Genomic DNA, 12,408 nt, shown 5'->3' with positions numbered 1-12,408 from the left:
GATCTCCTCTCTGGTAAACAAGAATACCCTGAAGACTCTGGCAGGAGCACTCATTCAAGGGTACTACGACTATGCTTGCACCTCATGGTACCAAAGCACCTCAAAGGCGCTAAAAACAAGATTACAAACATCACAAAACAAACTGGTCAGACTACTACTTGACCTTACTCCTAGAACCCACCTCACCCCTGCCCACTTTGACTACCTAGGATGGCTTAGAGTAGACGACAGAGTACAGCAACTTGCAATGGGCCTGGTCTACAAGATACACTACATGACTAAGGTACCCATGTACATGTCAAAATACTTCCCAAAGGTCAGTGAATACCACAACCACAACACCAGAGGGAGCTCCACAAATGTTAAACCCAGATTCGGCTCAAACAAGGGACTAAACACGTTTCGCAATTATGCCACATCAATGTGGAACGCCGTACCCAAAGCTGTAAAGGAATGTGAATCACTACCCACTTTAAAAACCACTCTCAAAGAGCACCTACGGGAGACTGCAATTCGTAACTGACCCCTGTAAATGTCCTAACCCAACCCCCTCCAATGTACAGTAAATGTCCTAACCCAATAATACACGAGACCCTCTTCTTGGGACCAAGTAAGGTTTCGTCGATATTCCAATGTACAGTTTCCCCCACCCCGCCTACCCAACCCCCCCACACCCAACCACCTCCAATGTACAGTCCCCCCCCCCCTCCTCAAATGTACAGTTTCTACGTCATTGTATTGTAATTTAGTTTTGTTATGTATTTCCTTATTAATTAAGATTATTGGTTGTTCAGTTTGGTAGTTATGTTGTGTGCGTATTGTTTATTAGATTAATCGGAATTGTAAGATATTATTTTAAGTAAAATATGAATTATCAATTAACCTACTTATGTTAATGTTCTGGCCAGGACCTATATATAGTTTTGAGTTCTCATTTGTCTTTGTCTTCCGTTCCCTTCAGGTCTGTTCTGTCCTGCTTTTATTATTTGGACCATTTGTGTTCTATTTAGTCAATTATGTATTTGCATGGGTATCTTAAATAAAGCCCCTATTTTTTGCCTACACCACTGTGTCCTCCTCGTCTGGCTGCTTGGTCCCTTACAGGCTGTCTGTCAGGAAGGGGGTAATTAAAATTTGGGGTGGCGGGCGAGATACAGTTATTCCACACTGGTATGACTGGTAAAGGACTGGTAAAGGACTGGTACAGGACTATATGACTGCTATAGGACTGTTAAAGGACTGATAAAGGACTGGTACAGGATCTATCACATACATCTCTTGATCTCATAATCTCTTTTACCAGTCCTATACCAGTCCTTGGTAAAGGACTGGTATAGGACTGGTAAAATACTGGTAAAGGACTGAAACAGGATCTACCACATCCATCTCTAGATCTCATAGGACTGGGAGTAGACATAATTTCCATAATGAAATATAATAATAAATGCAGATGTTTTAATAGTTTCCCTTGCATGAATAAACTTCTGAAATAACATTATGATAACGGTAAGTGGCAGTAATGGTGTAACACTAGCATTCAAACTACCAGAAAAAATATAGAAATGTTAAAGACATTGCTAAACAAACGTAGTGATGAAAATATATACTTTAACTGCTGTTTTGATAGAGTTAGTTAATCTTGGCTACATTTGAAAAAGAAACACCACATCACTTACGCCGGACGCGTCTATATTAATCCCAGCCGAAGAGTGCAAGAGCGCTTCCGCAATCTTCGCCATACGCCAGTACGGTAATGCGCATTTCCTTTTCCTTCGCCCAGGTGCTCGCCGCGCATGCGCATGAGGTCGCCGCTTGGTTCGACGCGGTTCAGACCATAGATATATATAGATATCTATGGTTCAGACCCCCATTCAACACTAATCACAGATGCCAGAACGCGCCATATTAATATATGCAGATGGTCAATCACATTAATACTATATGCTATTGCTATTGCTATATATTGCTATTGCTATGTCATTTGCCACTACACTACTACAGCACAGTGCTGGTGTAACTGGTGTTTACATCCGGGTCTGACAGGGTCACGTGGTGGAGATCGACCAATGGGAGGGAGGTTTAACCTCTTAAGTCAGATCGGCTGGTACTGTGCCGAGATTTATTTCACGTCACAAATAGATCAATACAGTCGAGCAAATGACTGATACAGGACTGGTAAAGGACTGGTACAGGACACAGCAAAGGACTGGTACTGGGACTGGTATAAGACTGGCACAGGATATATCACATACAGTACATCTCTAGATCTCATATAGGACAGGCATATATATGACTGGTAAAGGACTGGTATAGGCTGATTGATTGATTGATTGAAAACTTTATTAACAGATTGCATAATGGATACAATACAGTATGGCTCAATACACACAATTGTTAAGGGGATGCAGACCAGAGAAAGACTTTCATCTTGTTTACATCAGGGTCCCCCATTTTCAATTCATCATAACATTTATGACATACACGACATACAAATAAACAGTACTGTTACATCCAGACATTTATGATATACAAATATACAGTACTGTTTAAGAGACAGTGTTTATAAAATAGAGTATATACATTTGAGGGGGAAGAAACTGCACATTGGGGGGGGGGGGGGGGGGGGGGGGGGTTGGACATTTACAGGGGCCAGTTTCGAATTGCAGCCTTTCGTAGGTGCTCTTTGAGAGCGGTTTTGAAGGTGGGTAGGGATTCACATTATTTTACGGCTGTGGGTAGGGCGTTCCACATTGATGTGGCATAATTGGGAAATGTGTTTAGTCCCTTGTTTGAGCCAAATCTGGTTTGAACAGGATTTGTGGAACTCCCTTTGGTGTTGTGGTCATGGTATTCACTGACCTTTGGGAAGTATTTCGACATGTACATGGGTACCTTAGTGGTGTAGTGTATCTTGTAGACCAGGTCCATTGCAAGTTGCTGTACTCTGTCGTCTACTCTAAGCCATCCTAGGTTGTCAAAATGGGCAGGGGTGAGGTGGGTTTTATAGGACTAAGGTCAAGCAGTAGTCTGACCAGTTTGTTTTGTGATGTTTGTAATCTTGTTTTTAGTGCCTTTGAGGTGCTTTGGTACCATGAGGTGCAAGCATAGTCGTAGTACCCTTGAATGAGTGCTCCTGTTAGAGTCTTCAGGGTATTCTTGTTTACCAGAGGAGATCCGGTACAAGAATCTTGTTCGTTGGTTGACTTTTTTGATTACATTGGTTGCCATTTTGTCACAGGAAATATTTACCTCTAGGATGGAACCCAGGCAGGGCCGCCTCAGGGGGTGTGCGAGCAGTGCGGTCGCACAGGGCCTCGCGGGAAGGGGGGCCTCGCAAAATTAAAATTAAAAAAAAATTAAAAAAAAAATTATTTATTTTTTATTATTATTTTTTTTTATTTTTTTTATTTTTTTTTGCGAGGCCCCCCTTCCCGCGAGGCCCTTTTTCATCACAGACCTAAAATCTAGTTTTGCTTATATGCTTATATATTTCACATTAGACACGTTTGTAGAATGTGTCTGACTTCCTGCCTCTGCGGCTCTGCAGACTGCAGTTTTCCGGTTTCTGCGGATTTGCTGCTCTACAGATTTTAGGATAGTGTTTCCGGCCCGTCTGCCGTAATACCAAATAGAAGAAGAAGACACACGAGGTAGATAATTCAGCGCTATTCAGAGGAGCGAGGCGAGTGGATGTCTTTTCAAAAGCCGCATGGATCAGAAGAAATTACACCGTGGGCCAAGAAAGTCTCCTTCCAACTTTACCATTGGCGCCGGATTGATACTGCGTTATGGTGAGTCAACCTATGATTATATTCCCGCCGTGGACCTATGCTCTCTTTCTCTCTCTCTGGAGCCAAACTGGTCGACTAGCTAATATAGTACTACTAGTAGCTAACGGTGTGTGCCTGGTGTCAGCGCCTGTATTGCTTTTCTCATGTTGTAGTTTCAGTGGTAGTGCGTTAGCTCATGGTTAGCGATAGCCGGGTTGAGCTAACTGGCTAACTGATAGCATCAAAGTAACGTGCGCAGCCAGCAGCTAACGTCGTAGCTAGCTGCCGGCTGCGCACGTTACTTTGATGCCATCAGTTAGCCTAGGCTAGAGTTAGCTGTTAGCTTGTGCTACGAGTCGACCATTGACATTAGCCGTGAGAATAGCAGGGGGTTCTGGCTTATTTTGTCCCGCCAGCGAGAGGCCTTTCGTCAACGTGGAGACCTGTGTTGCGGCCTTTCGCCCTGCGTTCCTTTTGTGCAGGTAAGATTAATGAAAATGTCATGACATTACCCGACTCTTCCTTCCTTCCCCTCCCGAATGTTTTGTTAATAACGATGTTTTTTTCCAGGCAAAACATATGCTACTTCACAACATTTGGAGATACGACATGTGCTGTGTGTGAATGTCTTGGTCGCTTGTGTAGCTTGGGTAGCGTTGGGCCGTTGGCCAAAGCTGTGTGTGGCCTGGTGTCACAGTACCTGGCTAGCCTATTTAGCTGATGTCGGCCATTGGCTCCTTGCTGCTTTGGTTTCTCTGGTATAGACCCTCTTCTTGTTGGATTTAAGTGTTGATCTTTGTCCTTTTGGATCTCTCATACATGCTCTAGTCTCTCTCTAACACACACACACATGACAAACACACATGTTCTCTCTCTCTCTCTCTCTCTCTCTCTCTTTCTAACACACACAGTCTGCCTATGGCGGCCTTTCTCGATGGCTAGGCTGTGCTCAAGGATCTTCAGTCACAGTGCTCAGGTATTCTGCCACTGTGTACTCTCTGTTTAGGGCCAAATAGCATTTCAATTTCTTTCCAATGTGTCTCTCTCTCTCTCTCTCTCTCTCTCTCTCTCTCTCTCTCTCTCTTGGATTTAAGTGTTGATCTTTGTCCTTTTGAATCTCTCATACATGCTCTAGTCTCTCTCTAACACACACACACATGACAAACACACATGTTCTCTCTCTCTCTCTCTCTCTTTCTAACACACACAGTCTGCCTATGGCGGCCTTTCTCGATGGCTAGGCTGTGCTCAAGGATCTTCAGTCACAGTGCTCAGGTATTCTGCCACTGTGTACTCTCTGTTTAGGGCCAAATAGCATTTCAATTTCTTTCCAATGTGTCTCTCTCTCTCTCTCTCTGTACACTGTATATTGACTGTAGAACGGGAGCTCTCTCTCGCTCTCTCTTTTGCTATATGTTGACTTTATCATGCCCCGCCTCGGGCAGCGCTATTATTTAAGAATATGTTGACTGTATAACAGTAGCGGCCGCTGCTGCTGGTGCCTTGTAGGTCGCAGTTCTCGTTAATAGGTCGAGTTGAAAATGTAATGCTCTGAGATGCTCTGGAGCAATCTCTCTCTGTCTCTCGGATCAATCAAATCAAATAATTAACACATGTATGTTGTCATTTTAAACAACTCACCATTCATTCATTATGCATCAGCAGCAACACAAACACGCACAGCTCTCTCTCTCTCTCTCTCGCTCTCTCTCTCTCTCGCTCTCTCACTCTCTCTCAGATGATGTCAGATCCATTCAATAATAAACACATTTGTAAAGCTCGTTATTTTAAACAAGTTACCATTCATTGTCTGAGTGGTTATGTCCCACATGCAGCGAAATTAGAGAGAGAGAGAGAGCGAGAGAGAGAGAGAGAGAGAGAGAGAGAGAGAGAGCGAGAGAGAGAGAGCATTTTACTAGTAAAGTTACATTTTCAACAAGATTGCTGCTATTTAAACACTTCATGGAAACGGGGTAACGTTAACCTTATGTCGACTGTAGTATTGTATGACCTCGACATAACGTTTAAACGTTAACGTTACTCCGTTTCCATGCAGTAATTATAAAAGTGGCCGGCTAACGGAGCTAACAGCTAGCAGTAGCTGTAACGTTACAACGTTATGCGGCATCAGTAGACAACGTATCATGTATTAAACTAGAGTTAAGATCGCTAATCTACCTTGTTGTTGGCTTGTTGTTGTTGATAAAGTATATCCACTCCATGGCATTGTCCATCCAGCCTGTGTTGATGTCCATCCATTGTCCATACATGTCCCTCCACACTGCATCCATAGCTTGCAAGCTGTGTGAGTGAAGAGCTGTGTCTTTGTCCATTTCCGCCTCGAACAGCCTGCAAACTACCTGGCGTTCTATCGCCATGCTATAAGACAAACTCTAACCTTAACCAACTTTGAAAGAGTGCCTAAGCTCAGTGTAGTTGCTGTTGTTGTTGACGAGTCGACTGAACTGTTGTTAAGCCAACCCGAGAAATGCGGCTATGGAAAAAAACTGGCATCGCGTCGGCCAATCAGAGAGCGTCTCCACGAAATGCGGCTATGGAAAATTCTTCACGGAAGTTCACTCGGCTGCCTAGACCGCTTCAAATCGCGCTCGGATTCCAACATAATAGTCATATTTCAACGCACAACGCCGTATGCACTGATTGGCTGTGACGGAGACAGCGATCAAACTGTGACGCGCACGCAGAGCGCTATCGCTTCTTGCCCGGGCGAGAAATACGAAAAAATAAAAAAAAACGTCACTTCCTGCCCATGAAAACGATGTTTTTTTTATTTAGATAATAACGTTATATTGTGCATTGGAAATACAAACATACTTAAAATGAGTAAATATTATTAATTTTAAACATGTTTATATTATTTATAGGGCTATAAAACAAAAAAACTAAAAACGTATTTGTCTTGTTCTCTCATATAACCAGGGTAGGAGCTGAGGGGGGGCGGCGCCCGAGCGCCCCTAGTGGTAGAGCCGCCACTGCTGTATAAAAAAATATATATATATATATTTTTTTTTAACCTTTTGGGGGGGGGGGGGGGGGGGGGGGGCCTCGCGTTAAATCTCGCACAGGGCCTCGCATTTCTCCCAGGCGGCCCTGAACCCAGGTATGTAATTAAATCTTTCCTTGCGACAATATTGTCACCCACTGTAACAGAGAAGCCGTTGGTCTTGCTGAGTTTGTTAATTGATCCAAAGGGCTGGCTCTACCACATACATCTCTAGATCTCATAATGGGTCTGGTAAAGGACTGGTAAAGGGGAGTAGACATAATTTCCATAATGAAATATAATAATAAACCCAGATTTAATAGTTTACCTTGCATGAATTCACGTCTGAAATAACAGTATTATAACGGTAGGTGGGGGACCCTGATGTAAACAAGACTAAAGTCTTTCTCTGGTCTGCATCCCCTTAACAATTGTGTGTATTGAGCTGTACTGTATCCATTCTGCAATCTGTTAATTAAAGTTTTCAATCAATCAATAATGGTGCAACGCTAGCGTTCAAACTACCAGTGTAATGAAACTACCAATGTAATAAAAAAAGTCAACCAACAAACTAGATTCTTGTACCGGATCTCCTCTCTGGTAAACAAGAATACCCTGAAGACTCTGGCAGGAGCACTCATTCAAGGGTACTACGACTATGCTTACACCTCATGGTACCAAAGCACCTCAAAGGCGCTAAAAACAAAATTACAAACATCACAAAACAAACTGGTCAGACTACTGCTTGACCTTACTCCTAGAACCCACCTCACCCCTGCCCACTTTGACAACCTAGGATGGCTTAGAGTAGACGACAGAGTACAGCAACTTGCAATGGGCCTGGTCTACAAGATACACTACACGACTAAGGTACCCATGTACATGTCAAAATACTTCCCAAAGGTCAGTGAATACCACGACCACAACACCAGAGGGAGCTCCACAAATCATGTTAAACCCAGATTAGGCTCAAACAAGGGACACAACACGTTTCGCATTTATGCCACATCAATGTGGAACGTCCCTACCCACAGCTGTAAAGGAATGTGAATCACTACCCACTTTCAAAACCACTCTCAAAGAGCACCTACGGGAGACTGCAATTCGAAACTGGCCCCTGTAAATGTCCTAACCCAACCCCCTCCAATGTACAGTAAATGTCCTAACCCAATAATACACAAGACCCTCTTCTTGGGACCAAGTAAGGTATCGTCGATAATCAAATGTACAGTTACCCCCCCCCCACCCCGCCTACCCAAACCACCACCTCCAATGTACAGTTCCCCCCCCCCCCACCCCACCTACCCAACCCCCCCCCCCCCATCCACCCCACATACCCAACCTCCTCCAATGTACAGCCCCCCCCCACCCCAACCCCACCCCCCCAACCTCCTCCAATGTACAGTTTCTTTGTCAAATGTATATACTCTCTTTTTTAGACTCTTTTTTTGTATCACAAACAGTACTGTATATTTGTAAATCTGGTATGTCATAAATGTATAGATGTAGCAGTACTGTCTATCTGTATGTCATATCTTTTAAAGGTATGCTACGATTAGCCCTTTATGAAACATGTAACTGTTTTACCTGATGCTATTGTTGATGTGATTATGCTCCTTGCCACTGCACAAATGACCCTCTGTATTTATATTTGAATTGTATGTTTTTTGTTTAATGCCCTGTTTTATGTTGAAACTTGTTGTGTGCTGTGTTGGTCAGGACTCCCTGGAAGAAGAGATCTTGTATCTCAATGGGACATTCCTGGATAAATAAAGGATAAATAAAAAAATAAAAATAAAAATAAATATCTGTTCGCCCTGCCGAGACCCAGAACTGAAGAAAACTGTAATGTACAGGGCAATGTCCTACTGGAATAGACTTCCACAATATTTGGTTTCAATTACCAGTAAGGTGGGATTCAAGAGGAGACTAAGAGTGGCTGTAATGCAGAAAGAGATTGATTTTGGTTGGGTCTAATCTGTGTCTAATGAATGGGTTCTTGTGTTGGGTTATGTGTTGATTTGGAATGTCTTTGTCTAGTGGTTATGAGGAGTATTAGAGTATGAGTGTATGGAATGTCGTGCTGTTTTTGAGCATGTTTTAGTTTTCTCTGAGATGTCTTAGTTTGTTGTTTTATTGATATTTGTTATTGTTCTATATTAGAAAATTTGGCATACATATTTGTTTGTATGTCTGATTTTGATTGGTTTAATGTTCTATAATTGTTTGTATATTTTATTGGTGTTTTATTGATATTTGTATTGTTTTTAGGTTGTTTTATTGATTATTCTTGTTTAATTTTATATGTTTGGATCCAGACCCCAGGAAGAATAGTCGCTGCTGAGGCAGTTACTAATGGGGATCTGAAATAAAGAAATGTCATATATGTTATGATAAATTGAAAATGGGGGACTCTGATGTAATCAAGATGAAAGTCTTTCTCTGGTCTGCATCCCCTTAACAATTGTGTGTATTTAGCTGTACTGTATTGTACCCATTCTGCAATCTGTTAATAAAATGTTCAATCAATCAATCAATCAATCAATCCAGAAAAAAAGACAGAGACGTTAAACCTCCCATTGGTCACGTCTCTACTTTCCGTAGCTCCATTTCTGCAGACCCCTCTCTGATTGGTTGAGCCCATTTCTGCAGACCCCTCTCTGATTGGCCGAGCGCGCGCATGCGCATGAGCCGCGACAAGCGGATGGGAGCCGAATCCCGGATCCGAGTTTTCTGATGAATACCCCCAAAACATGGAAGTCGCGAACGCAATTTATACGCATGTAAGTATTGATTACGCCATAACGAATCATTAAAGAAATATACCGTTAACTGGAATATGTTGTGTGTGCCTTTACACATATTTATGTAATTGGTTTGTCATTAAAAACCAATAATAATCGCTCGCATCGCCGGCTTCGCTGACCAGAGCTCTCTCAGATTCAACGTTTTAATTGCAGCCTGGAACATACATGTTTCGGAACCAATGTGTAACTAGACAGTTACAATATAACATTTATATTAATTAACCCAATTAATGCCTTAAGAGAAAGAGTCTGGTGGTCAATGTCACTTCGGATTGCTACGGAAATGTTGTGTCTTACTAATAATAACTAATTCCTTGGTCAATAGAAGTATCTGTGATACTTTCTGAATATGATTTGGGAACATCAAATGGGCAGGGTTATAATAGAAGAAAGACAGTGTAAACAATATAATTAACTCTGAATATAATAATGAGGAAAAAGAAACAGGATACACAACAAGGTGCATGAGATGAGGTTATATGTAGAACATGGTGGTACAGTTACAGTAAGTGGGGAGTGTAAACACTAAACAGTGATTCAAACCCCCTCAATGTACAGTTTCTGACAGCTGGGCTGTGTTGAACTTGTCACGTGAAATAACGTTATGTGAATAAACCGCGAAATAACATAACGTTATGTTATATAACGTTACAATGTATAGTTTCTAACAGCTGGCTGTGTTGTGAAATGTGCATAACGTTATGAATAAACCGCGAAGTCACGCTAAATAACGTTATACGCGAATCTGGTAGTACATTTCTTTTTATCTTCTTGATATGATAACAGGCGTGTTCGAGATGGGATAGGCGGACGCAGATCTGCGCAGGTTATACTGCGTCTCTACATTTCGTAGCTCCATTTCTGCAGACCCCTCTCTGATTGGTTGAACTCCATTTCTGCAGACCCCTCTCTGATTGGTTGAGCGAAGCCCCTCTCTAAGGTAGGCGAGGGAGGTGCGCATAAGGTTATTGAGGTCGATGACTAGCTCAACTGGTTCGCCGCCTTGCTGTGGATCCTGCGGTTGGTGACAAGTTCGATTCCCTTCAATTTTTATTTTTTATTTTTTTTAACATGCATTCTTTCGCCGGTTAAGTTTAGGCATGTTAAGTTTAGGCATTGTTTCGGAGTTGGTTAAGGTTAGGGTTAAGGTTAGGCATTGTTTCGGAGTTGGTTAAGGTTAGAAGGGTTAAGTTTAGGCGCTGTTTCGGAGTTGGTTAAGGTTAGAGTTTGTCTTAGAGCATAGCAATATTCTTTCGTAGTTGGTTAAGGTTATGGTTAAGTTTAGGCATTGTTTCGGAGTTGGTTAAGGTTAGGGTTAAGGTTAGGCATTGTTTCGGAGTTGGTTAAGGTTAGAAGGGTTAAGTTTAGGCGCTGTTTCGGAGTTGGTTAAGGTTAGAGTTTGTCGCAGAGACTAGGCGTGTTCGAGATGGGATAGGCGGACGCAGATCTGCGCAGGTTTTACTACGGCCTCGCCAAGCGCGTTGCATGACGGTTAGAATGTTGTCCGACTTGCTCTGAAAATCTGACGAGGCGAGGCGCGGAACTCTCGCGGGAGCGAGCCACGCACAGCCTTCAGAGCGAGGCTCCACAGTACCTCTCACTCGGCTGCTCCCGGCTGGGAAGCGACTTGCTACGGTCGCGCAAAGCGCCTATTGGCTCAGAAAAGTTGTCAGTCACCAGCCACGTGACAGCCAGGGAGTTATGAGACGTTTGATTGATTGATTGATTGATTGAAAACTTTATTATGTTATGCGTTATCATCATATCATCATGATAAACTTCAAGCTGTCAGACACACACATACACACATGCGTCGTCTGTTTTGCCTCAACACTGTATATATAATTCTGTTTTGCCTCAATATACACAGTATACATATATATATTGATGCAAAACAGAATTATTCAGCAGTGTGTTGTGTGTGCGTGCGGCCAGGAGCGCGCAACAATATGGTATACATTATGGTATATGAATAGTATATTCCACTATAGCAGTATATGGTGTGCTGTACATTTGAATCTGATCTAATTTTGCACACGCCCATCGCATTATAATGAGCTGGACAGGTGTGTAATGTGTGTGTGGTGAGTGACGTGAAAGCGTATCTGCCATGCGAGACTAGGCGAGAGGCTCTCGTGAAATCGGCAGTGTCCGCCCTTTTAACTCCTCCCCCGGCTTCACTCGGCTACTCTCGTCTACTAGTCGAGGCCAGGCATGCGTTGTTCATGGGACGGGGTAGCACGGTGTGCAAGCTCACTCGCTATTTGCATATCAATAGCGCCGGTCGTCAGGTGTGTTAAATACGTTCTCAGACACATTCACACCTTAACTTGTTGTGAAGACGTGTTACATTCCATTCGTAGAGGCAATTAGGCACTGTCTTTAGTCTGTGCCCAAGCGAGGGGACATTAAATGCGCATTCGCGGGAGCGCGTGCACGTGGTGCGTGTCACCCCAGATGATTTCAATAACGCACCACTGGTCGAGGCAAACCGAAATCCATCTCGAACAAGCCTGTACTGTGGAGCCTCGCTCTGAAGGCTGTGTGTGGCTCGATTCCGCGCCTCGTCTCGTCAGATTTTCAGAGATTGAATTGATTGAAAACTTTATTAACAGATTGCAGAATGGGTACAATACAGTACAGCTCAATACACACAATTGTTAAGGGGATGCAGACCAGAGAAAGACTTTCGTCTTGTTTACATCAGGGTCCCTGATGAGCAAGTCGGACAATATTCTAACCGTCATGCAACGTGCTTGGCGAGGCCGTAGTAAAACCTGCGCAGATCTGCGTCCGCCTATCCCATCTCGAACACGCCTTTTGTCTT

Source organism: Notolepis coatsorum (genome assembly GCF_963971535.1).
Source record: "Notolepis coatsorum genome assembly, chromosome: 1".
Lineage (NCBI taxonomy): Eukaryota > Metazoa > Chordata > Actinopteri > Aulopiformes > Paralepididae > Notolepis > Notolepis coatsorum.
The sequence above is the reverse complement of the archived record's forward strand: the minus strand, read 5'-3'. Positions refer to the sequence as shown.